Here is a 27,454-nt window from a genome sequence, read left to right as displayed (position 1 = left end):
AGCAGGCAAAACCCAGGGTGGGTGATAAGGAAGCCGGGCAGGGAATAGGTTAGGAAGACCAGCCTGGGAAGAGGGATCCACGGGTTCGGTGTGAGAGCACGGGTTTGGAGGGGTAAGCTTGGTAGGGGCTCGTAGTGGGGTGAGGGATACTGGGGTAAGAGTTGGAAGTGGAAGGCAAGGAGGGGCAGAGCTGGGGTAGTAGTTGAGAGTAGAGGAGGGAGAGTGATTAAGAGCCAGACGTGACAAGGGTGTGAACTAGTGCAGAGCGAGATGAGCTGAAGGACTGGGACCGGCGGTGGGTGGGAACTGCAAGGTTCTGAGAAAGGTATGGGTTAGTGGGTGGGCGGTGGGTGGAAATTGTTGAAAGTGAGCGAGGGCGAATGAGACACTGGACTAGTACCAGGTGGAGTTAAGAATAAGTGCGGTAGAAGTGGAAGGGTGAAAGGAAATAGAGCTGAGAGATGGGGCGTTCGTAGGACAATTCGGGGACCGGAAAAGCTGAAAGGAGAGAGTGAGGGTGTGAGACGAGATGGCGATCTGGGACAAGGTAACTGGGGAATTGTGTTAATTGACGAGGTTCCGAAAAATCCAAGGTGCAGACAGTGAGGTGTAGAGACGAGGCTAAAAGCAGACGGTGAGGAGATGGAGATGGACCCCAGGATTTAAAGGATGAGATGGGGAGTGAGGGAAGAGGGTTGAGAGAGGCTTGGGGAAGCCGGATGGATGCAGAGCTGGGGTAGACGGCACAGGGATGGGAATCAAGTGTACTGTGGAGGAGATGCTCCAGAAGGTCTGCGTGGGTCAGGGCACAGGTGCTGTAGTGAAGGAGCAAGTGTAGGGAGCCTTTGGTGAAGAAGAGGAGGAACCATGGTGAGTGAAAAGAGACCTAGAGATAGGGGTAAAAACTAAAAAGTAACAGTGGAGGCGAGGGAGGGGGGTATCAGGAAAGGAATTCTTTGTGCAGAAGAGAACTGTGTGTTGAAACTGTGAGTCCTTTTGTCCGTAAAAGTAGGAAATTCCAGAAACCTCTTTCTCTCTTCAAGGAATGTTGAATCTGCTTCCACCTTTCTTGGCTTTTAAATCGACTTTCATGTCCACTTTGAAAAGATGAGACCCATTTTGATTTGATTTTGTTCTTGTATGAATGATAAAGCAATAACAGGGAGCTGAGAAGCTCTGCATTTCACTTGGTGCTGGGATAATGGGGAAATGGGTTGTATTTCCAGTGTGGCTGTGCCTGTGAGGTGTGACAGTGTTGTGTCGTAGCAGTGTGGTACCTGACAAGCAGTGGGCTGAGTGCTTTATTGACAGCATTTTCTTTTTCAGTGGAGAGCACACTGTGGTTGAGATAGAGAAAGATGAAAATCTTTTTGTTTTGTTTAATCAACCAGATTTCTGCCTAATTGTTTTTGGGGCTGGAGAATATTGAGAAATCTTTTCAGAGAAAGGCAAATAGCCAACCAGGGAAGTTTGCTGGGGAAGAGATTTAAATCAAGGCAGTGAGGGCTTTGAGCTCCTAAGCTGCCTCTAGCTTTGTGTGGGACATTTTATAGGGAACTCACCCGTTGAACAAAATGGAATAAAGAAAGGGAGATTTAAAATAGTAGAGGATTTGAGAGTGGGACTTATAGGTTAAATAATGAGTCTATGAGTAATTTTTAACAAGAAAAAACCTCTAAGATAATGCAGACAGGAGTCTTGGACAGCTCCACTGCCTCTCCTGTTTTGTGGTTGTGAATAAAAAAGATTACTGTTTTCTAGAAGGAGTTTTTGATTTTTATGACACTTTTGGAAATTAAAAGGAAGATAAGACATTTGGGACAAAATTTAGGTTATTCTTATCAAGATTTTGTTTTGATGACTTTTATTCTGAAGTTTTACATTTAATAAGAATATGAACGAATATTACTTTGCATTCAATGGTGCCAAAGGATAGCATATAATGTACTTTTAGAAAAAAGTATGAACTGTTCTCAAGAATCTTATTTGAGGTTATTTCATTAGTGTACATTCAGCTACACAGAAGATGCTTTTTCTTCAACGTTGTATAAATTTTGGATGGCCACTGTTCTGTGGGTATTTCTATAAAGGGCAAAGATCAGGTTAATGGCATTTGTGATAGCAAAGATTAGATTTTGATTAGTGGATATCAGAGACATTGGTTATTTATGTATTTGAATAATTTACAATCTTAAATTGTTCTGGATTCAGCTACTGTGATCATGGAGTCTGGATTTTATTGAGCAGATGTTCAAGGTGACTAGATTGATTTAGCGGTTTAACAGGATTTTTAAAATTACTGCTTTTTTCCTGCTAAGTTTCAGGAAAATTAGTCTGAAACATTAAATTTCAAACTGAAGAGTAACTTTAGTATGAGGCACCTGTTTCTGTGAAATGTGTGTGCGTGTTCCCTTCCTTTCTAAATGTGTTTGGCATTGCTAGTAGGTTGTACTCTGTCTGGTACAGCCATTTTTATAATGCAGTTGTTTTATATTTGATGTCTTTATATAAGTTATTTCAGGCATATTTGATACTAATGAAGAAAATATAAACTATAAGACCAACCAAGGGAAAGTCCATTGGGGCTTTATCTTTTGCTTCTTTATACCTATATTTTATTTTTTTATTTATTTTTTATTTTATTTTATTTTTTTTTTTTTTTTGTCTTTTGTCTTTGTTGTTGTTGTTGTTGTTATTGTTGCTATTTCTTGGGCTGCTCCCTCGGCATATGGAGGTTCCCAGGCTAGGGGTTGAATCAGAGCTGTAGCCACCGGCCTACGCCAGAGCCACAGCAACGCAGGATCCGAGCCGCGTCTGCAACCTACACCACAGCTCACGGCAACGCCGGATCGTTAACCCACTGAGCAAGGGCAGGGACCAAACCCACAACCTCATGGTTCCTAGTCGGATTCGTTAACCACTGCGCCACGACGGGAACTCCCTATACCTATATTTTAAATCACCACTTCTCATTGTGAATGGTTAGTTCTCAGTTGATACTTCTAAACCTGAAAATGGATAATCTTTTAGTACAAATAATGCTGTTTATCATTAAGGACTCCAGTGATAAATTTAAGCTTTATTTTTGTTTGTTCATTAAGTAGAATTCTCTACTCAATTTATTTTGCTTACAATCTTACTTGCTAAGGAAAAAAACGTTTGTATATTCAGTGAGTAGGTTGTACATAATTAAATGTTTCTCTGGTTCATCGTAGATTCTTTGGATGGGAAGAGACCTTGAAAGGACCTCTAGTTTATCCTGCAACTTCAGTCAATATCCCACTTAAATCATCCCAGGTAGATAAAAATTTATCCTATTTGTGTAAATCTTCAGAGGTGTTGTGGCAACCTTTACAGATAATATTTTCCAGCATTCAGTTATTTTCTCTATAAGGACAGTCTGTCTTCTTTCTAATCAGCACACACAATGCAATATTTGTATTTGTTATTTCTTGCCCCATTCTCAATTTTTGAGTAAATATACCTGCTTAGTATCTAGACGACCCCATTTCTTCTTAAACTCACTAATAGTAGCTATGCATGTGAGGTGCTTTTGTGCCAGACACTGTTGTAAAATAAACTCTTTGTGGATTGTAACCCATTGATTCCTTACAGCAGTCCTAGGAGGTCGGCGCTATTGCTTTTGCCATTTTACATGTGATAAAATATAAGCTCCTTGAAATTAAATGGCTTGTCCAAGGTTATACTCAGTCATTTCTACAGCAACTTGTTTGATAGTTGATAACCTTGAAGTACAGATAATACTGTTTTTGTTATTTTGGGGGTATTTTGTCAAGTAGTAACTAAATGATACATTTAATCTTTCTTTTAGCTCATAAAATAGCATTCTACCAAGTGGTGGGGATGGGATTTGAACCTTGCCATTTTGTGGGCATTCTACTGCCTACTACCTTTACTTGACTGTTGTGAAGTGATCCCTCACCTGAGCACTTCTCCAGGTTACTTTGTCCCTAACCAGTGTTGTTTGCCAGTCCTTAAATTAGCCCTGTGGTTCTGTTATTAACCACTTCTTAGTTCCTTTCTAGGTGAGAAACCTGAGACAGATACCCTAACGGCTATGTTTCATTCAAAGATTACATCAGCGTTCTTACATGCTCTTATTTTTTTCAATCACAAAATTGTATTTATAAAACAACCTCAGATCAATAAAATGCCTAATTGCATTGCAGATTAATGGTTGGTTACCTGTCTTTTTAGCTAGAAAGAGGCCCTGAACTTTTCCTCAGTGGGTAACAATTTCTCATCTGCAAGCCGTGTGGTATATAACAGGTTCATACAGGTTTGCACTTGGAGGTTGTTGCCCACTGAGGGAAAATGGGACTCGGGTTTCAGTGTGGATATCCATAAGCAAAATCTGTTGAGATTCTTGCTGATTTCTTTTCTATCTTCTCTTTATGTGTCCTTACGTAAGCAACCCATTAAATACATTCATACCTGCTTTAATTTGCTTGACCTACTCTTTTTTAAAGACCTTTTTTAGAGCAGTTTTAGGTTCACAGTAGAATTGAAGTACAGAGATTTCCCTGCCCCCACACATGCATTGTCTCCCCCAATATCAACATCTCTCACCAAAGTAGTTCATTTGTGACAACTGACCTGCCCATTTTTTAAAAAAAATAGCTAATAATTGGAGTTCCTCTCTGGCTCATGTTAAGGACCCAGCATTGTCACTGCAGCAGCTCAGGTCACTGCTGTGGCTCAGGTTCAATTCCTGGCAGAGGAACTTCCACATGCCATAGGAATGGCCAAAAAGGAAAACAAAAAAACAAACAAACAAATAACAACTAATAATTAATGTTTTCTAAGTGCCCAGCATAAGTTAAGTATGTGAATTGTTTGAAACTCATAACAAGGGAGGAGAAAGCTGTTTTGTTAATACTCGATTTTTTTGTGACTTGGGTTTTTTTTTTTTTTTTTTTTACAATGTTTTAAACTTTATAGAAAAGTTGCAAAAGTGATAGAAGGAATTTCTATATATCCTTTTTCAAATTCATGAATTGTTTTTATTTTGCCCCATTTGCTTGATCATTTTCTCTCACTTGAGTACTCTTTTTAAAAATTTATTTTATTATTATTGCTATTTTTTAAGGTCACACCCATAGCATGTGGAAGTTCCCAGGCCAGGGATTGAATTCCAGCCTCAGCTGTCACCTAGGCCACAACCATAGCAACACCAGATCCTTTAATCTACTGCAGTGGGAAGGGGATTGAACCCACGCCTCTGCAGTGATCCACGCTGTTGCAGTCAGATTCTTAACCCACTGTGCCACAGTGGGAACTCCCTCATTGGAGTACTTTTAAACAAGTAACTTTGAAAAAAAATGGATGTGAAGGTCTTAATTTTTAAAAAGTAAAGGGAAGAATGTTTTGAGTGTATCAGCAAGTTGGTATGCGTTTGATTTTAGTCAAGTGTATGAAGCAAAGGAATCTCAAGGGTGACTGGAGTGGATTTTGTGGTTTTATGGTTTGTTGCCTTCGTTATATTTTAGAAAATATATTTACCTGCGAACCACAAGTTTTATAGGCCTCTCCCGCATCAGCAAGAACTGTCGTGGTCTGCCTCTTGGTTGGGGACCTCCTTAGCACCTGGCATGATGTGCTCACACACGTGGGTCCTTAGGATATGCCATCTCTTGACGTATGGGTGATTATCATGGGAAAACAGGAGCCACAGGGCTGTTCAACACCATGACCAAGACATACATAGGTGAAAAACATATTTTACCTAAAGATCCAGCTTCAAGGAGCTGGAAAAGATCTAAGTGTAAAATATATAGCCTGAGGAACATTGCTTGCAATTAATACAAGCAGGTTTGCCTTATGATAAGGAGATGGATATAAGTACCTTAACATTCTATTACCTCCCCCCAAAATAAATCTAAATTTGGGGAGTCTTTTCAGTTGTCCTGCTATAAGGAGAGTTCATTGGCCCCATCCTCATTGCCACTTTCCAGCTCATCCTTGATCTTTATTAAAATGGTAGCCTGTCCATTTGATAAAGGTGTGACCTGCAGAGTGAGGCCTGTCCACTCTATTAGCTGGATTCCAACAAAAGTAGAGCACAGCCCTTGTGGCTCCCATCCCCACCCCAGTTAAGTGAGCATCAAAGCTATGAAATACAGCTCCTTATTAAAGCTGATTGTAATAATTAAAAACACTTAGCTTTCATAAGGATGAGAAAATTACAAATTATTTGGAAAGCATTCTTTCCAGTCATGTGTTATTGTTTCGGAGACATGGGCAATTTTTAAAGACTATAATACTGTTTCTTTGCCATTTACATGTTAATAGAAGTCTGAAAAGTAAGACACTCTTCTGAAATGTTCAGGGCTGTTTTTACTGTGTGTCAAGTTGTAAACAGCATTCTGTGACAGGTATTTTCTCTCTTTGTCTTCTATTGAGCTAATTAGTAATTTACACTCTAGTAGCATCTCTTCCAGCCTCGCTGTGTGAAAATGCCTGCTACTCTGTGCCTTCCATGCAGGCTGGGCTGGGAAATGATCGGGGGGGGGGGGGGGGGAGATGTTGATTAGCACATCAGAAGGATCAGGGATAAAAATTTATTTTTGTGTTGTGTTTTTGTAAACGTACAGGCTTTTGTATCTGTCCTACCTCTGCCACCCCCCACCCCCCACTCAAATAGAAATGTTATGACCTCCTGTAATCCTGAGCTACTGCCCTTGATTCTACTTTGGATTGTTTTGCATTCTGTCTCCCACCCTTACCCCCACCCCCACCACAACGTTGTGGGATTTAGGAAGGATTAGCCGGGCAGTCTGGCATAGTTTAGAGCCCAGGAGGCTGGTCTTCATTGCTCCCTCCCATTCTCCCACAGAATACAGAGCTTCTTGTCATTGTCTTTAGAAGCCAGCAGTACTTCTCTTGATAGCAAGTTCTGTGAGGGGTGGGAGGCAGCACTATTGTTAGTGGGTTAGGAAGGTGCTTTTATATGATGCCTGATTCTCTCCAGAGGAAAGATAGGCCCTACCTTTCTGTCTTTTTTTCGGTAAGCAGCTGTGAGTGACCACAAGACAATTTATAGCTTGGCTTTAGCACTTTGTCACTTTAGTGTTCTGCTTTCCTGCCCCCTGTTCGCTCTCTCTTTCTGTCTCTGACATGAGAAAGACGATGTGTAGTTATCTGTCATATGTCCACTCGGATAGGCCATGTGGTCATGTTAATGTAGCAAGAGCTTTTGACTTTGAAATAAAGTCTTAAGGATCAGTTTGTTCTGTGAGGAACATAAATTCAAATTGAGAATTAAAGGAAAGGTAGAGAGGAGGTTACTGATTTATCGTTTTGAGCCAAAACCTTTCTAGAATGCTAGATAATTTGTGGTACTTATTTTTGAAATTACAAGTACTAATTTATCAGGATAATAAGGTCAAAATCCCTGTTAGAGCTAATTAGAGTCTCCCTGACAAAATTGTTACCTGGAGGTGGCCACAAAGGAAATCAGGTAAGAAAATGTGTAAATAGGAGTTCCTGTCGTGGCTTAGTGGTTAACAAATCCGACTAGGAACCATGAGGTTGTGGGTTCGATCCCTGGCCTTGCTCAGTTGGGTTAAGGATCTGGCATTGCCATGAGCCGTGGTGTAGGTCACAGGTGTGGCTCTGGCCTAGGCCAGCAGCTACAGCTCCAATTCGACCCCTAGCCTGGGAACCTCCATATGCTGAGGGAACTGCTCAAGAAATGGCAAAAAGAAAAGAAAAAAAAGAAAATGTGTAAATAGCTCTGTTCCACCATTGTTATTAATAGCATTATAATCAAAGACATCTAACCAGTAAATCGGCGTTCATGAACAGAGGGCATATCACTCATGTTGACATGGACATATTCACTGAGTATATGGGGCTGTGTTCGTATTTCGTTTTCATGATCCAGAATGTCTAGAATGTCCCTATGGCTGACCATTGCTAACATTTACTTTTTTACTCTCCTTTTTCTATATTCTAATACAACCACCTATATCTTAATTATATTGGATGTTCATGGCTAGATACTAATTATACTCTTGTGCTTTAATATCTAAAAGAGGTCAAAGGTCAACTTAATAAGCAACATATGAAAAAGTAAAATATTAAAGTGGCCTGTTCACACAGAGTAAGTAAAAGTAAGAAAATGAATGTATGACTATGGAATTGATTATTATGGAATTGACCCTCTTAGGAGGGTCCCGTTGTAGCTCAGCAAGTTAAAAATCCAATTAGTACCCATGAGGATGCAGGTTCAATCCCTGGCCTCGCTCAGCGGCTTGAAATCCAGCGTTGAGGTGTCCCAGCACAGGTTGCAGTCGTAGCTCGGATCTGGCATCACTGTGGCTGTGGTGTAGGCTAGCAGCTGTGGCTCAGATTTGACCCCTAGCCTGAGAACTTCCATGCAGGTGCAGCTATAAAAAAGAAAGGGGGTAAAAAAAGGAATGTACTCTTAAAAGAAACATTTCTCAAATATATGGCATAGTGTAAAGAACTGATAACAATGCCTTTCAGGTAGCAGGTAAATAAGTGTGCTTTAGTGAAGAGACCAAACTCACTTGTGGTGGTGTCATTGTCCACTCCATACTAAAATCCCAAACTGGGAGTTTCCGATGTGGTGCGCTAGCATCAGTGGCATCTTGGGAGCACTGGGATGCAGGTTCCATCCCTGGGCTGGCACAGTGGGCTAAGGAGCCAGTGTTGCTGTGGTTGTGGATTAGGTCGCAACTATGGCTTGAATCTGATCCCTGGCCAGGGATCTGATCCCTGGGCCTGGCCCCATATGCCATGGGGCAGCCAAAAAATAAAAAAATAACTAAATAGGATCTCAAGTTGGCTAAACATTACCAGTCTCCCTAATTATTCTGTTAATGTGCTTTTTGAATTTTTTTTCTCCATAGGCAGTTCAGCTTAGCCTACAGTTAATAAGTTCATAATCTATGTAAACTGTAAATTCTAACTCTAATCATCTAAATAAATATAAAATAAAACACAATTACCACTTTTTACCTATTAGATTAAGAGATTAAACAAGTGGATGATAGCTAGTAGTGGATGAGGGTGGGAAAATTGGAATTCTCACACGCTATTGATGGGAATATAAGTAATGTTGGAATTTAAAATGCGTGTACCCTTGGAGTTCCCGTCGTGGCGCAGTGGTTAACGAATCCGAGTAGGAACCATGAGGTTGCGGGTTCGGTCCCTGCCCTTGCTCAGTGGGTTAACGATCCGGTGTTGCCGTGAGCTGTGGTGTAGGTTGCAGACACGGCTTGGATCCCGCGTTGCTGTGGCTCTGGCGTAGGCTAGTGGCTACAGCTCTGATTCAACCCCTAGCCTGGGAACCTCCATATGCCGCGGGAGCGGCCCAAGAAATAGCAAAAAGACCAAAAAAAAAAAAAAAAAAGATGTATTTATACACTTGCGTGAAAAATAGAGGTACAAAGTTTTTCTTAATCGCATTGTTTGTTCCTGTAAAAAAATAATGCCTATTGATTAGGGACTAGTTAAATGATGTATGGTGGGTCCATACAATGGAATAGCATTAAGCTGTTAAGGAATGCACCGAATCTCTATTGCTGATGTAGAAAGATGTCCATTGTTAAATTACCCAAAAAAAAGTCACATTATAGAACAATATGTATAGACTATTCCTATTGTTGTAAAATATTAAGGAGTGTTGTTAAGGTGCGCCCTTTTTGGGGAGGTGAGAGTCACTTTATGTACTTCTATAGTGATCACTTTCAATAAGCAGGTGAGGAAGGGGTTAACTGAGAATATCTTCCTGAAGGAATCTTCTGTGGTTGTAAGGGAGGTGAAAGAGGCTGGCCAGAGAAGAAAACTGCTCCATTCGTCTGAGACATACCAGTCAAGGTTTTTTTTTTTTTTTTGTCTTTTGTCTTTTGTTGTTGTTGTTGTTGCTATTTCTTGGGCCGCTCCCGTGGCACATGGAGGTTCCCAGGCTAGGGGTTGAATCAGAGCTGTAGCCACCGGCCTACGCCAGAGCCACAGCAACGCAGGATCCGAGCCGCGTCTGCAACCTACACCACAGCTCACGGCAACGCCGGATCGTTAACCCACTGAGCAAGGGCAGGGATCGAACCCGCAACCTCATGGTTCCTAGTCGGATTCGTTAACCACTGCGCCACGACGGGAACTCCCCAGTCAAGGTTTTAAGTGAGAAATGAGGACGGTAATGGCAGAAAGAGCGGATACAGTGGAAGTTGTGAACATTTGCTGGAAACTTTGACACAATGATAAACAGCTTGCATTTGATTTGAAAATGGGTTGTTGTGTGAGGATTGAAGTAAACAATGCATATAAAATATTTAGAACAGTGACTGACACATAATAAGTGCTCAATGTTAGCTATTATTATTGAAATACATTATCTTTTGTAAGCCTAATAAATTAGTATGTTGTCTTTTGTTCTGTGCAGTGATGCTTCAGCTAACCCCACTGACAGACATGTAGTTGCCTTTTTTCCCAGGAAGGTTGATGGTTGGCCTAGCTCTTCCTATTCGCCTTTGATTCCCCCCACCTACAGACACGTAGTATCAAAATCTGAAATAGTGAAGAGGTACAATTTTGGAGCTTTAGACAAATGATGTCCTGTAAGTTGCTGTTGGGTTTGTTTACCAATATTATCATGTATACTAGTTAACATTTGGAGCTTGTAAAAAGAGGGGAACAGGTAAAATGAGGGGAAAACATTATTTTTTTTGTGCCCCTGGGATGTGGAATAGATGTCACTTTGCACCAAATTATTAATCAGTTTCTGTTAGCAGTGCAGTGTAATGAGCATATTAGCTACAGCACTTTCATTGGCAGCTAGCAGCCTGCTTGTGAAATCTTTTGGAAACAGAAATCTGGCGAGAAGTGTTCCTGAGCAGTTGAAATATCTTTGGGGGAAAAAAATTACAAAGAACAAATAAAGTAGCAAAAAATTCTCTACCAAAAAGAAATAATTGGAGTTCCTGAATGATTCAGTGGGGTAAGGATCTGGTGTTGTCACTGCTGTAGCTGTACTTAGAGCTATGGTGTGGGTTTGGTCCCTGGACCAGGAACTTCTGCATGCCATGGACGTGGCCAAGAAAAAAAGAAGAAAGAAATTGTTTCACTACTGAAAGCCATGAGAAAAGATGTTTTACCTGGGGGCTAAGATGTGACTGTAATTTTTTAGGGCTTTTGTTTTGTTTTCTTTTCTTTTGGTTTGTCATTTAAGTTTGTCATTTAGAGGAGTTCCCGTTATGGCTCAGTGGCAGTGAACCTGACTAGTATCCATGAGGATGCAAGTTCAATCCCTGGCCTCACTCAGTGGGTTAAGGTTCTGGCGTTGCTGTGGCTGTGGCATAGGCCAGCAGCTGCAGCTCTGATTCAACCCCTAGCCTGGAAACCTCCATATGCTACAGGTGTGGCCCTAAAGGGAAAAAAAAGTTTGTCATTTAGAGAACTTCAATGTAGATTTATATTTGATAAAAAATTCTTTTATTTTTATTTATTTATTTTTTTTGTCTTTTGACATTTCTTGGGCCACTCCTGCGGCAATTGGAGGTTCCCAGGCTAGGGGTCTAATCGGAGCTGTAGCTGCCAGCCTACACCAGAGCCACAGCAACGCAGGATCCAAGCCATGTCTGCGACCTACACCACAGCTCACAGCAACGCCAGATCCTTAACCCACTGAGCAAGGGCAGGGATGGAACCTGCAACCTCATGGTTCCTAGTCTGATTTGTTAACCACTGTGCCACGACGGGAACGCCTGATAAAAAAATTCTTAAGCTGTTTTAAGAATAGTGAACTTCTCACTTTTATAATATATATTCTAATGTAAATTATTTTCCCCTTCCATTTCCAGTTAAAACGTATCTTAAAACATGTATCCTTTTGAGTTTTTTTGTTTTTTGTTTTTTTTTTTAAACTTCAGGAGTTCTCGTTGTGGCGCAGTGGTAAAGGAATCCGACTAGGAACCATGAGGTTGCAGGTTCGATCCCTGGCCTTGCTCAGTGGGTTAAGGATCCGGCGTTGCCATGAGCTGTGGTATAGGTTGCAGACGGGGATCGGATCCCGTGTTGCTGTGGCTGTGGCGTAGGCCGGCAGCTACAGCTCCAATTATACCCCTAGCCTGGGAACCCCCATATGCCTTGGGAGTGGCTTAAGAAAAAAGCAAAAAGACAAAACAAACAAACAGACAAACAAAAACTTCAGCAGAAATAAGAAAAGTTTACATTTAAGCACAGCACTTGACAATTAAGAGGCATTCAATAAGTTTTTATTGAATACATTAATGTATGCATGAATGAAAAATATTATTCTGAATTTGGATTTTATACTCTGTGGTTTGGATGCAGCCTAGCATTGGTGTATAAAAGCCTTCTGTTTGGCCACTGTTCCCATGTCCATTTCCTGTTCCTGTCCCACAAACATCCTCTCTAATGTGTCTGATATATGTCCTTGATTCTGTATGCATCTTTACAAATTACTTAGTGATGTTTTTTGTATGTGTATCTTTAATCCCAAAATTACTCATGATACCACATGGGTGTAAAATTTGGCTGTAGAATTCTCCCTGCAGAAATGCTGTAGATCTTACTCTAGTTTTACTTTTTTGGTCAGTACTGTTTTTAAGAGCTATGTGTGTTTAGGATGTACATTTAGCTAATTGCTCCTAACTGCAGCATACTATTCCGTGGTGTGCATCCATTCCCACAGTGATGGATGCCTAGGCTACCGCAAACAGTGGTACCAATAAACAGTCTCATCCATGTCCACTGTGAACACGTTTGAGAATTTCTTGGGATACAGACTCAGGAGTGGCATTGCGGCATAAGTATTGTCAGGCTGCTGAATGGTTGTATCAGTTTACACCTGACAGGACTTGCATTCCCAACCTCCCCCACGCATAGTATTGTCTACTTTTCTAATTTTGCCATTTAGTAATGTCTCATTTTAATTTGTATTTTCTAATTACCAGTAGGATTGAGTGTTTCTTTGTATCCTAATTAGCTGTTCCCCTTCTGAGAAATAAGCATGAACGATTGAACATGGCATTTTATTAATTAATTTTTTTAAGCTGGAGGAACTTTTGGTTATGCATTGTGTTTTGTAAGATATTAATTATTATCCCAAATTTCACAAAAGGAAGAATATCATACTTATGCAGAAACTTTAAGGGTTGTTTTTCTTCCTGATTCCAAGAGATGATGAAACAAACCTTTTTCTAAGCATTCAACTTGAGAGCTAACCAAGTATGCTACAATTAAACCATCTTGCCAATCTATTCTCATTGTCTTCATGTATGCCGAAGTTGAGAGCAAGTGTTTTTACCACAGTAGATTTAATGAGAAAGTGCTTAATTGTGTGTTGGTTAAAAAAAAAAACCAAAAAACTCTTGTGGTCAAAAATCAATAGATGATTGGAGTTCCTGCTGTGGTGCAACAGGATAGGTGGTATCTCTGGAGTGCTGAGACGCAGGTTGGATCCCTGGCTCAGCACAGAGGGCGAAGGATCGGGTGTTGCTACAGCTGCAGCTTGGGTCTGCAACTGTGGCTTGGATATATATATCTCTCTCTCAATAGCTGATTATCAAAAAAGTAAGATCTAGCAGCTTCTCCCCTGTTTACAATCTCCCTAGATGTCAGAAAGCTGAGTAAATAGGGAGTTCCTGCTGTAGCTCACCAGGTTAAAAACCCAACTAATGTCCATGAGGATGCAGGTCCAATCCCTGGCCTCGCTTAGTGGGTTAAAGGTGTGGTGTGGCCACAAGCTGTTGTGTAGGTTTCGAATGCAGCTCGGATCCTGCATTGCTGTGGTTGTGGCCTAGGCTGGCAGCTACAGCTCCAATTTGCCCCCTAGCCTAGGAGCCTCCATATGTCACAGGTGCAGCCCTAAGAAGATAAAAAAAAAAGGAAAGAAAACAGTTAATAGCAGGCAGCACCTTCTCTAACTTGCCTGTCCAAGAAGAGCCCAACACTTGACTGAGAAAGTACCATCTTAGCACTCACTGAATGTAGATAATATTAAAAATGATGAACAAATACCATATTATACTCCTTATTTTCTGTGAGAGAGCAATAGAAAATATGAATGTTTTGATTTTTAAAGTGTTTGGAGATAGAGAAGAGCATAGCTCCCAATTGAGACACCACTTTTCAGGGACTTAGAGAAAGCTGGGCAGCAGTTGTTCCAGATTTGCACTTGGTCTCCCTCCTATTTGTCTCAGGTCTTAGGAAAGGATGAGTGAGTCTGACTCAAAATGCTCCTCCCTTGTTGCAACAGGTTTGTAGTATTTGTGCTTTCCTTTCCTAAGGAAATAATACAGTTTTTAAAGTGTTTTCATTTCTGACCACAATGTGATGTGATCAGATCGTTCTGTTGACTTTGGTTTAGCATCTGCCTGAGTGGAAAAGGAATTTTAATTTATGACAGGATTGACATTAACCAGAAACCATGAACTTTTCCCAATGTTACTATAATATGTTAAAAAAATTTTTTTTCCTTTTTCTTTTTTTTCTGGTTTTGTGGTTATGTCTTTTGAGTAAGTTTCAATCAGCAAAACATTATTTCCTGCTCTTAATTTTTTTCATCCTGAGCCACACTCTATGCTAAGATGTACAATTTTCCAAGTGCTTTGATTTTGCTCTGCCTTTAAAATTACTATTTTTATTCATTATTTTTTTCCCCTTCAGAAATCTTGCTTGGAAAATTATACTTTTAGATGTGATTTAAAACATTCTTCTTGGAGTTCCCGTCATGGCGCAGTGGTTAACGAATCCGACTAGGAACCATGAGGTTTCGGGTTCAGTCCCTGCCCTTGCTCAGTGGGTTAACGATCCAGCGTTGCCGTGAGCTGTGATGTAGGTTGCAGACGCAGCTCGGATCCTGCGTTGCTGTGGCTCTGGCGTAGGCTGGCGGCTACAGCTCCGATTGGACCCCTGGCCTGGGAACCTCCATGTGCCATGGGAGCGGCCCAAGAAATGGCAAAAAGACAAAAAAAAAAAAAAAAAAAAAAAAAAAAAAATTCTTAACTTTTTAAAGAATCTTTTAAAATTTATTTACTTATTTGTTTGTTTTTTAGGGTCACACCCACGGCATATGGAAGTTCCCAGGCTAGGGGTTGAATTGGAGCTACAGCTGCCAGCCTGTGCCACAGCCACAGCAACTTAGGATCGGAGCCACATCTTCCACCTACACCACAGCTCATGGCAATGCTGGATCCTTAACCCACTGAGCGAGGCCAAGGATTGAACCTGAATCCTCATGGATACTAGTCAGATTCGTTTCCTCTGCGCCAGGACAGGAACTCCTGAATGTTGCTTTTTAGTAGTTTTCTATTTTTGTTTCACAAACAGAATAACTATTCCCTGATTATATTCATTACAATTTAAAAAACTTTTCTGCAGCGTCCACTATCATCTGTTTTCCTTAAAGTACCTTTACTTGATCATTAGTTTTGGCCTTTCTTTTAGCGAATTTCCTTAAATGTATAGCCTTGACTGTTTTACTCATAGCCTAGAGTGAGCCATGAAAACCTGAAAGCTGAATTTGCCTCACTGGGGGCTTCTGAAAGTTAACTGGTGGACTTCATTATAAGGCGATTAGCCAGGAACCCAACCTTTTTGTGTGTGTGGGTCACCTCTTGTAGGTGTTTTTCTTTTGTCTTAGCCAGGTTCTTTCCCAGGGAGAATGCTCTAGTCATTGGGTTGCATACCTGCCTACATGTAGGGAGCCGAGTGGGGAAAGAGACGGGGAAATCTAGCTTTCAGGGTCTCAGCCTTCCCTCAATCCCCATCTTTTTAGGGTGGTAGGTAGGCCTGCCCTTCATTATGCCTAAGTCCAGAGTCTCTCAGCTTCCAAAAACTCTGTTGTACTTATTTCCTTTCCTAGTCTTTGTCCTTATGAATTTTATTTTTTTAATGTCATTTTAGTGGAATTAGGGAGGAAATGGAGCAGGTGTTCAGCACATCACATTTCATTGAAGGTCCAATTTTATTTCTTTGATGCCCTGTTTCAACATAAGACTTAATAGGTAGGTGGCTTATAGCAATTAGAAGATTTTGCTGCAGTAACAGAATTGCACAAGACATAAATTCATTTGATCTTTGCTACCCTCATGCATTAATGCCTGTAAGAGAGTGGCATCTAAATGACTTCAGGAAGTTTGTAGATGTACAATAGAAATTTAGGTCATTAAGTAACTTAAATGTCCCTTTTACAGATGTGGAAACTGAGACCCAGAGAGCAGACCCAGGTAAGCAGAGGCTTACCTGTGTTCACTTGTCTGTCTAGAACTAGAACTGAGTCTCTTCTTCAGTATTCTTTTCCTTACCAGTGTGGTTCTGTCTTCTCTCATTAAAGTAGCTGGAAATAGGAGCCCCTTATCCATGGCTTATGTCACCCAAATGTCCTGTTAATTTAGTGTCAGCTTTAGGTTGCAGTCATGGGAATTTTTTTTTAATGTTTTTTCTTCCTGTTAAAGATTGGGGTCTAGTTTTATTTGGATGAATTTGAAAACTCAAGAAAATTTGCATCTTACCCTTTTAAAGATATTCCTGTTTTGAAGAATTTATACTGAGCCTTTAGGAGGTTTCTTTTTTCTTCCTATTATCCGCTTCTCAGTGGTCTTCAAAAGTTCTTTGTGGGGGAGGACAGAAACTCTTTCTTGAATATAATTATAGCAGATAAAATTATTTAGAACAAACTAGTATGCCTGTTAAGAAATGTTGAAATAATGTGGGAAAAGGAAACAGATGTTGTAAAAATGTCAACAGGTGTTTTTTTTTTTTTTTTTTGAGAAATTCTAGAATGCTTTCTTTACTAGTTTTTCAAAGCTGAATTCCTCTTCCAAGACCCCATCCTACATTTTATCCCATAACATAAATCTTTTGTCTTATTTCCTCTTCCCTCTTATTGTGTACTTTGTGCAATTTGCCCCAAATTTATTATATGTTGACATAGGATTCTTTGGTGATTTTTACTTATATGTAAAATCCTTGGAGGCAGAAATCCTGTTTCATGCTTTTGAATAAATTCACTTCTATACATATTTAAGAGGTACCTTCTTTGAGGCACTGGGCTCCTCTGTAGGTGCCAGCATCTTTGGGATACAAAATAGGCCTTTCACAGATGCTGGTGGTTGGTAAAAACTCATCTTTTCCCCAGTCACTTTTATGAGACAATTGTGTCACATAGGTGACAAGTAATAACAGCTGGGAGCAGAGCTGGGAAAGCCTCTTGTTTGGAAGCTAGGAGCCTAATGTTCCCTTAACTAGAAAGTGAAGAGGTTGGAAGAGAAGCTCTCTGAGCTTCCTTACAACTTCTAGAGCAATAGGTGCTCCCAGTGACAGCTCTGGGACACCCTTTAAAACAACTGACCCATAAAGAAAAATAATGTCTCTTAAGAAGGAGTGGAATGGAACTGTCACTGAAACAGCTTGGGTCATTGCTGTGGCATGGTTTCAGTCCCTGGCCCAGGAACTTCCACAAGCTGCAGGCACAGAAGAAAAAAAAAAGAAAGAGAGCGAGTTCCCGTCGTGGCGCAGTGGTTAACGAATCCGACTAGGAACCATGAGGTTGTGGGTTCGGTCCTGCCCTTGCTCAGTGGGTTAACGATCCGGCGTTGCCGTGAGCTGTGGTGTAGGTTGCAGACGCAGCTCGGATCCCGCGTTGCTGTGGCTCTGGCGTAGGCTAGTGGCTACAGCTCCGATTCGACCCCTAGCCTGGGAACCTCCATATGCCGCGGGAGTGGCCCAAGAAATAGCAAAAAGACAAAAAAAGAAAAAGAAAGAGAAAGGATAGAGGCACAGCAGAAATGAATCTGACTAGTATCCATGAGGATGCAGGTTCAGTCTCTGGCCTTGCTCAGTATGTTGGGGGTCCGGTGTTGCTGTGAGCTTAGGTATAGGATCCCACATTACTGTGGCTGTGGCATAGGCTGGCAGTTACAGCTCTAATTTGACCCTTAGCCTGGGAACCTCCATATGCTGCAGGTGCACCCTAAAAAAAAAAGGAAAGAAAAAATCTCCCTCACAGCATGGCATCTAGTAGAAGTATAATAAATATTTATAAATGTTCTCTTCCTGTTATATTTGCTCCTCTGTACTGACAAAATTGTCTGGTGTTTATAAAATGTGCTTGGTAATGACCAAATTAATGCTTTTAAAATGATTTGAATGAATGCTGACAGACTGAACTCTACCAATTAATAATATTTACCACATGTAGGGATTATAAAAAGCAGGATGATATTTAAGCACAGGGATGAAATAGCAACTCCAGCATATGCTCTATGGAAGGTCATTTTTGTGGCTGACACTACTGCTCTACAAACGAAATAGGATTTGGTATTGCTTTTGTTTGCATGTATTTATTTTGGATAATTGGGGAGAATGCAAGCATATCGTGCTGTTGCTTTTAGGTCATTTTATTCTTGGTGAGAAGGAGTTACCAATATTGCTTGTATTATAGGTTGTATGTCCTTTATTCTTTATTAAGCAGTTAATTAAGGAAAGAATGTTATTTAACAAATAAAAACCCAGGGAGTTCCCACTGTGGCTGTGGCACAGCAGAAATGTATCTATGAGGATGTGGATTCCATCCCTGGCTCTGCTCAGTGGGTTAAGGATCTAGCTCTGCCATGAGCTGTGGTGTAGGTCACAGATACAGCTCGGATTCCGAGTTGCTATGGCTGTGGTATAGACCAGCAGCCACAGCTCCAATTCGACCCCTTGCCTGGGAACTTCCATATGCTGCAGATGTGGCGCTAAAAGGCAAAAAAATTTTAAAAAGTCTCAGATACCAAACACATTTTAGGATTCTTCTTCTTCATTTTTTTTCTTTTTTTTTTTGCTTTTTAGAGCCACACCCAAGGCATATAGAAGTTCCCAGGCTAGAGGGGTCCAATCAGAGCTGTAGCTGCTGGCCTACAGCATGGCCACAACAACACCAGATCCGAGCCGTGTCTGCAACCTATACCACAGCTCACAGCAACGCTGGATCCTTAACCCACTGAGCAATGTCAGGGATCGAACCTGTGTCCTCATGGATGCCAGTCAGATTCGTTAACCACTGAGCCACGACAGGAGCTCCCATTTTAGGATCTTGAGCACTATGTGAATGATTGTGTTCTTTTATCCTAGAATGCCCCCAAACCTCTGGAATATTCAAATATCCAGAGTAATGATCTGAAGTCTTGCCTTCTTTGGTAGCAGGGAAAGAATGGTCATCCCATGTGCAGTTCTCATCACTTTACAGTGCACTTACACATTTCCTAGTTGATCTTCATAGCACCTTTGGAAAGGAGTAGAGCTGGTGTTATATACATTTACAAGTGAGGACATAGAGGTCCCAGCACATTAGTGAGTTGCCCAGGATAACTCTGCAAATAAGTGGGTAGCTTGAGGCTTAAACACAAGCCTTCTGATTCTAAATCTAAGGCTTTTTCACTCTCCCATGTTCTCATGCCCCTTATAATTTTTTTTTTTTTTAATGACCGCTCTCACAGCACATGGAAGTTCCCAGGCCAGGGACTGAATCTGAGCCACAGCTGCAACCTATGCTGCAATTGCAGCAATGCTGGATCCTTTAACCCACTGTGCCAGGCCTGAGGATCCAATCCTCAGCACCACAGCTACTCAAGCTGCTACAGTCAGATTCTTAACCCACTGCACTACAGTGGGAACTCCACCCTGCTTATAAATTAATAGACTCATCCAATATCTTATTAGATATGGAAGTCAATCAGCAAGGCACATGGATTCCTAAAACCTTTTTGATTCTAACCACCACACAGAAATTTAGGGAAGAGTAGTTCCCGTCGTGGCTCAGTGGTTAATGAATCTGACTAGTATCCATGAAGTTGCGGGTTCGATCCCTGGCCTTGCTCAGTGGGTTAAGGATTCAGCGTTGCCGTGAGCTGTGGTGTAGGTTGCAGACGTGGCTCAGATCCTGCGTTGCTGTGGCTCTGGCGTAGGCCGGCGGCTACAGCTCCAATTCGACCCCTCGCCTGGGAACCTGCATATGCCTCAAGAGCAGCCTAAGAAATGGCAAAAAGACAAAAAAAAAAAAAAAAGAAAGAAATTTAGGGAAGAAAATTTCTAATGTGAGCTTTGACCATCTTTTAGTCTGAGACTCTGGATTGCTTATACATCATTATGTTAATCCCAAATTATTTCTATTTAGGAAGGATAAAACAACATGAAGTGTTTTGCTCTAATACGAAAATGCATTCACGGAGAGATGATAAAATTAAAATTTACAGTGATAAACACCACGTGAGGTTTTTATTTGAAGATATTTTATTAATATCAAAAAGCTTATTGCCCGAGAAGTAAGATTAGAGATAAACCTAACTTTAAAAGGGGGGGGGTCCTCTATCAGTTATTCATTCAACTGAATAACTGATAGTTAATATACATTAACATACATTATTTTTCCAATAATGTATATTAAGTCAACAGGACACAGAAATAAAATGAGAAACAATCTGTCCTCGGCAAGCTCATGGCCTAAGTTGACATTCCTTGTATTTTGTATAACACAGCTTCATAAACCCATGGACCACATTTCTGTTTAATGGTGAGAAAGCATTTTAATAAACAGCTGGTAAAATTCATTTGGCAAGTGAACTTAGATTTTACTACCTAAATTATTCTGAACCACAGTCAAAGTGTATAAATGAGATCCTAGCACCCTTTGTGTTTCACAGAAAATCATAAATCTGTCTGTTTTGCAGTTTCTGTTGAGAGGTCCTGAATTTGAACTTAAGCCATTATTCAGAATCATTAATGGGTAACACCCATGACAAACTAATAATTTAGAATCTTAGAACAGTAAAGTCAGCAGATCTTGAGCCTTTATCCATGCTGTGCACTGAAATGTAAAACGTTTTGTTTCTTTTTACATTAGTCCTTGCTCTGGTGCTATGCACACAATTTTGGAATTTTAAATTTGAGTGGGATTGGGGATCACATAGCTCTTCAGTGGCACAAAGTGAAGTGAAACCTAGGGTTCCTGATACCTAGTCTCATTCTCTTTCTTCCCACCAGTCTATGCTGGGCTTCCTAACTTCGCAGCCATGAGAGATTTAATTGTGTTCTTAAAATTTTACATGAAGGAAGTTCCCGTCATGGCGCAGTGGTTAATGAATCTGACTAGGAACCATGAGGTTGCACGTTGGATCCCTGGCCTTTCTCAGTGGGTTAAGGATCCACTGTTGCTGTGAGCTGTAGTGTAGCTCACCGATGCAGCTCGGATCCTGAGTTGCTGTGGCTCTGGCGTAGGCTGGCGGCTACAGTTCCGATTAGACCCCTAGCCTGGGAACCTCCATATGCCGTGGGAGCGGCCCTAAAAAAGGCAAAAAGACAAATAATAATAATAATAATAATGATAAATGTTTCCTTTGGAGTTCCCATCATGGCACAGTGGAAACAAATCCGACTAGGAACTATGAGGATGTGGGTTCGATTCCTGGCCTCGCTCAGTGGGTTAAGGATTCAGTGTTGCCGTGAGCTGTGGTGTAGGTCGCAGACGTGGCTTGGATCTGGTGTGTTGCTGTGGCTGTGGTGTAGGCTGTCAGCTGCAGCTCTGATTGGACCCCTAGCCTGGGAATCTCCATATGCCACAGGTGTGGCCCTAAAAATACAAAAGGCAAATAAAAAAAAAATTTACATGAGGTTTCTTTTTGCCTTTTTTTTTTTTTGCTTTTTTATTTTATTTATTTATTTATTTATTTATTTTTTGCTTTTTTAGGGCCATACTCACAGTTTATGGAGGTTCCCAGGCTAGGGGTTGAATCAGAACTACAGATGCTGGCCTACACCACAGCTACAGCAACAGGGGACCGAGCTGCGTCTGTGACCTATATACCACAGCTCACAGCAACACTGGATCCTTAACCCACTGAGTGGGGCCAGGGATTGAACCCACATCCTCATGGATACTATTTCGGTTCATTACCACTGAGTTACAACGGGAACTCCTTGTCCTGGGATCTTGACAGCCATTGTTCCAGGGAACGTCCACCACTCAGGGACTGGACGTGAGAGGTGGAAAGGCCCCACTGAGGGAATATATTTGCAGAAAGAAAGTTCCTTCTGAAAGGGATTCTTGTGTTAGTTATTAGGATGGCAAAATAGAGAAGTTTTCATGTTGTTACCTAGTGGCTGTGTACTAATCTCAGTCCTATTGAGTCCTGCCTTCTGAATAAGGTTTCAGAAACCTGAATAATAATTATGCATGTCATTTGCCCAAATCCTACACTCTAGATATCTTTGACTAATGCATGTCCTTGTGTATACAGCATATGCTTCTTCCATAAAAGTCATGAACCCACCTAACACAAAGAAGTCACCTCCACGCATCTTTCATACTAAATACTTCTCTTCTGTAAAAAAAAAATTTAGCTTTTGAAACACGAATATTTTTGTTACCATGAATTTGCTTTTGTTCTTCTGACAGTTTTGAGTTATATACGAAAACAGTGTATAATTGTTAAGACCTAAAACAAATGCAGAAATACATTTTTTAGAAAACAAACCTTTCATACTCCCATCTGTGAATCAGTCTATTTATTTATTATTATTATTATTATTTTTTTTTTTTTAGGGCTGCACCCATGGCACATGGAAGTTCCCAGGGTAAGGGTCGAATCAAAGCTGCAGTTGCCAGCCTACACCACAGCCACAGCAACACCACATCTGAACCATGTCTTCAGTCTACACCACAGCTCATGACAATTAACCCACTGAGCGAGGCCAGGGATCGCACTGGTGGATAGATGCTAGTCAGCTTCGTTTCCGCTGAACCATGATGGGAACTCCGGGAATTCCCTGTTTTTGAAATTATAAATAAAACTTATGAAGTTGCTTTTTTTTCTTACAATATATCAGCCCAGCCTTACAGATTTTTCTTCCCTATAGGTAATAGAGAAAAGGAAACCTAACCAATGACTGTGGAATAATATGGAAGAAAATGGAAGGAACTTGTTTAATGGGTAAGAAATAAAACTATAATAAAAAGTTTCTCATGAAAACCATTCACAGCAGTATTATGTATGACCGGTCTATAGTAGGTGGCCGAGATTGGTATACTATTAGGGTGAGTGATCACTCACTATCTTTGTCTTATCACCATTCTGAACTTTGATCACCTTCTTACTCCTGTGAATTTTTCAGTAATATGAGTTAAGCTAAGAGGGGACACAACCATATTTGAAGATAAAGATGGGACCTGGAGACCAGCACTAGCACTGTGGAGTAATATGGAAGAAAAAAAGTCTAGGGCAGGTCTTGAAGCTTTTACTGGTGGTCGGGTGGAGACTGTGCCTGTCATGACCTGTCAAGGATATTAACCTCCCCATCTTGTGCTCCAAATACTGCCAGCGCTGTGACGTTAGACTCACCTGAGGATCCTGTTCATTTAGGCACCTGCAGATTGTGTGTCAGGTGGTAATCAAATAGAATTCCACACAAAGTCCAATAAAAGGTGTGACTAAATTGATGAGATATAAAAAAAATTATACAAGTCCACACATTATTATTGTCAATAATTCAAACATGTAGATAACCAAAACCCTCTTACCGGACTCTTAGGTCCCTCCCAGATATATAAGTGCATGATTTGTCTTTGTGCAAACTTTGTCTTTACCTCGTTGTTAAAAACTTGGGTCTAGGAGCCAATCTGTTTCTGACTAGCCACTATTAACTTTACATTTGGGCAGGTTAATTTCTCTGTGTCTCAATTCCTTGGGTATAAGTAGAGATAATAAATGCCTATCTCTGAGTTCCCATCGTGGCTCAGTGGTTAACGAATCCAACTAGGAACCATGAGGTTGCTGGTTTGATCCCTGGCCTCGCTCAGTGGGTTAAGGATCTGGCGTTGCCGTGAGCTGTGGTGTAGGTCGCAGACGCAGCTCGGATCCCACGTTGCTGTGGCTCTGGCGTAGGCTGGCGGCTACAGCTCTGATTCGACCCCTAGCTTGGGAACCTCCATATGCCACGGGAGTGGCCCTAGAAAAGGCAAAAAGACACACACACACACACACACACACACACAAAAATGTGCCTATCTCATAGCAGTGCTGAAGATTGATTAGTTAATCCATATTAAAAAAAACTTGGAGTAACGCCCGGAACATAGTGGTATTCAGTAAATGTTAGCTGTAATTTCCATATGTATCCCGGTTAGCATTTTTATGTACCAAACGTCCTGAGCTGAATCTTTTTCTGATACGCTGCAAGAGTTATACTATCTTGAATAAGGTTAACCCTGGTGACGAGATTTAAAATTTTTTTCATGAATGTTTTCTTTTTGGCTTCAAGCTTCCTTTGTCTCAGAGTAAGCTGTGAGACATGTGTGAGAATAGGGTTATACACCTTCAACTACGTATCTTACGGTGTAAATGATGCTTACAGGTATGTATGAAAAAACAACTATCTTCAGGCTATGATAGTTTCCTCTTGCTCATATTAGTATCTATGTCAAAACAGGATGCATGATTCTTTTGTTTCTAGATAGCTATGTCACATTTTCTCTAACATTCCTTTAATCTTTTTTGAAGGACAAGTCTTCCTGAGTTTCTTATTTTTCTTGATTCACAAAATCATAATAGTTTTGAAAATGTCTTTGGAGTCCCCATCATGATGTCTTTGATAACTTTTCCATGACCTGTCATCACTTTCTTGGGTGGAACAGACAATTAATATTTTTTGTGTGTGTCTTTAAAAATTTTTATTGAAATATAGTTGATTTACAGTGTTATGTTAGTTTCTGCTATACAGCAAAGTTATTCAGTTATACATGGATATACATTTTTTTCATATTCTTTTCCATTATGGTTTGTTACAGGATTTTGAATATCGTTCCCTGTGCTATACAGTGCAGCTTTGTTGTTTATCTATTTTATATCTAGTAGTTTGTATCTGCTAATCCCAAATGCCTACTTTTTCCCTCACCCACCCCTTTCTCCTTTGGTGACCATAAGTTTGTTTTCTATGGCTGTGAATCAGTTTCTGTTGCATAACTAAGTTCATTTGTATCATATTTTAGATTCTACATGTAAGTGATATCATATGGTATTTGTCTTTTTCCTTCTGACTTCACTTAGTATGATAATCTCTAAGTCCATCCATATTGCAGCAAATGGCACTATTTTGTTCTTTTTATGGCTGAGTAGTATTCCACTGTGTGTATATACCATATTTTCCTTATCCATTTATCTGCTGATGGACATTTAGACTGCTTCCATGTCTTGGCTATTGTAAATAGTGCTACAGTGAACGTAGGGGTGTTTGTATCTTTTCAAACTATAGTTTTCCCTGGATATATGCCCAGGAGTGGGATTGCTAGATCATATGGCAACTCTATTTTTAGTTTTTTAAGGAAGCTCCATACTCTTTTTCATGATAGTTGTACCACTTTACATCCCCACCAACAGTGTAGGAGAGTTCCTTTTTCTCGACCCCCTCTCCAGCATTCGTTATTTGTAGACTTTATTTATTTTTTTTACTGTTATTTATTAATTTTTTTTAGGGCCGCACCTGTGGCATATGGAAGGACCCAGGCCAGGGGTCCAAACGGAGCTGAAGCTGCCAGCTTAAACCATAGCTACAGCAATACCAGATCCGAGCCTCGTCTGCAACCTACACAACAGCTCATGGCAATACCAGATCCTTAACCCACTGAGTGAGGCCAGGAATCCAACCTGCATCCTCATGGATAGTGGTCAGGTTGTTACCACTGAGTCACAGTGGGAACTCCTATAGAATTTTTAATGATGGCCATCTGACTAGCATGAGATGGTACCTCATTGTAGTTTGGGGTTTTTTGGGGTTTTTTTTTTTGTTTTGTCTTTTGTCTTTTTAGGGCAGCATCCGTGGCATATGGAGGTTCCCACGCTAGGGGTCTAGTCAGAGCTACAGCTGCTGGCCTACACCACAGCCACAGCAATGCAACATCCGAGCCGCATCTGCAGTTTGCACCACAGCTCGCAATAACACTGGATCCTTAACCCACTGAGTGAGGCTAGGGATCAAACCTGCAACCTCATGGTTCCTAGTCAGATTCATTTCAGCTGCACCACAACGGGAACTCCTCATTATAGTTTTGATTTGCACTTCTGTAGTAATTAGCAATGTTGAGCATCTTTTCATGTGCCTTTTGTCCATGTGTATATCTTCTGTGGTGAAATATCTATTTAGGTCTTCTGCCCATTTTTTGATTGGCTTGGTGTTTTCTCTTGTTGTTGAGTTGTATGAGTTATTGGTGTATTTTGGAAATTAAACCCTTATTGGTCGCATCATTTGCCAATATTTTCTCCCAATCTATAGGTTGTCTTTTTGTTTATGGTTTCCTTTGCTGTGCAAACATTTATAAATTTGATTAGGTCTGATTTGTTTATTCTTGCTTTTATTTCTATTCTTTAGGGAGACTAACCTAAGAAAATATTGGCACAAAATACGTCAGAATGATTTGCCTATGTTCTCTTCTAGGAGTTTTATGGTGTCATAACTTATGTTTAAATCTTTAAGCCATTTTGAGTTTATTTTTTTGTGTGGTGTGAGGGCATGTTCTAATTTCATTGATGTACGTGTGGCTCTCCAGCTTTCCCAGCATCCCTTGCTGAAAAGATTGTTTTTCTCCATTGTATATTCTTGCCTCCTTTGTCAAAGATTAATGGACCGTAGGTGTGTAGGTTTATTTCTGGGCTCTCTGTTCTGTTCCATTGACCCATAAGTCATGTTTGTGCCATTGTCATGCTGTTTTGGTTACTTTAGCTTTGCAATATTGTCTGAAGTCTGGGAGGGTTATGCCTCCAGCTTTGTGCTGTTTCCTCAGAATTGCTTTAGCAATTCTGAGTCTTTTATGATTCCATAATTTTAGGATTAGTTGATACAATTCTGTAAAAAATGTCATGGGTAATTTGATACGGATCACATTAAATCTGTAGATTGCTTTGGGTAGCATGGCTGTTTTAACAATATTAATTCTTCCAGTCCAGAAGTTTGGGATGCCCTTCCATTTTTTTTGAATCATCTTCAGTTTCCTTTATCAATGCTTTATAATTATATATTGTTAGTGTAAAGAAATGCAACAGATTTCTGTGTGTTCACCTTGAATCCTGCTACCTTGCTGAGTTTGTTTATAAGTTCTAGTAGTTTTTGTGTGGAGTCTTTAAGTTTTCTACATATAATATCATCTATATATAATGATAATTTTACCTCTTCCAATTTTTATATGCTTTTTTTCCTTTTCTTGTCTGATTGCTGTGGCTAGGACTTACAACACTATGTTGAATAGAAGAGGTGAGAGTAGTCATCCTTGTCTTGTTCCATATTTTAGTGGGAAGGCTTTCAGCTTTTTACCATTGAGTATTATGTTGGCTGTGGTTTTCTCATTAATAACTTTTATTATGTTGAAATATGTTCCCTCTCTACCCACTTTGGTAAGAATTTGTATCATAAATGG

At 40.5% G+C, this 27,454-nt stretch overlaps 1 protein-coding gene across 9 annotated transcripts in view; it reads left to right on the top strand.

Moving 5' to 3' along the window:
* Window positions 1-27,454, top strand: part of USP49 (ubiquitin specific peptidase 49) — a 75,290-nt gene that overhangs the window by 572 nt on the left and 47,264 nt on the right. For 6 of the 9 annotated variants that reach the window (XM_021098683.2, XM_021098677.2, XM_084968080.1 and 3 more), the window contains exons 2-3: window positions 3,216-3,297; window positions 22,909-22,982. The gene's annotated coding sequence lies outside the window, so the exon portion shown is untranslated. Of the gene's footprint in view, window positions 1-195; window positions 871-3,215; window positions 3,298-22,908; window positions 22,983-27,454 lie in introns of those variants that run through there. The other 3 variants (XM_084968079.1, XM_021098678.2, XM_084968077.1) reach the window with 2 other exon arrangements.

The sequence above is a fragment of the Sus scrofa genome, chromosome 7, assembly GCF_054392235.1.
Source record: "Sus scrofa isolate SSC_HxYL_T2T_F1_AM1 chromosome 7, Sscrofa_HxYL_maternal_Yorkshire_Landrace_v2.0, whole genome shotgun sequence".
Classification (NCBI taxonomy): domain Eukaryota; kingdom Metazoa; phylum Chordata; class Mammalia; order Artiodactyla; family Suidae; genus Sus; species Sus scrofa.
The sequence above is the reverse complement of the archived record's forward strand: the minus strand, read 5'-3'. Positions and strand labels throughout refer to the sequence as shown.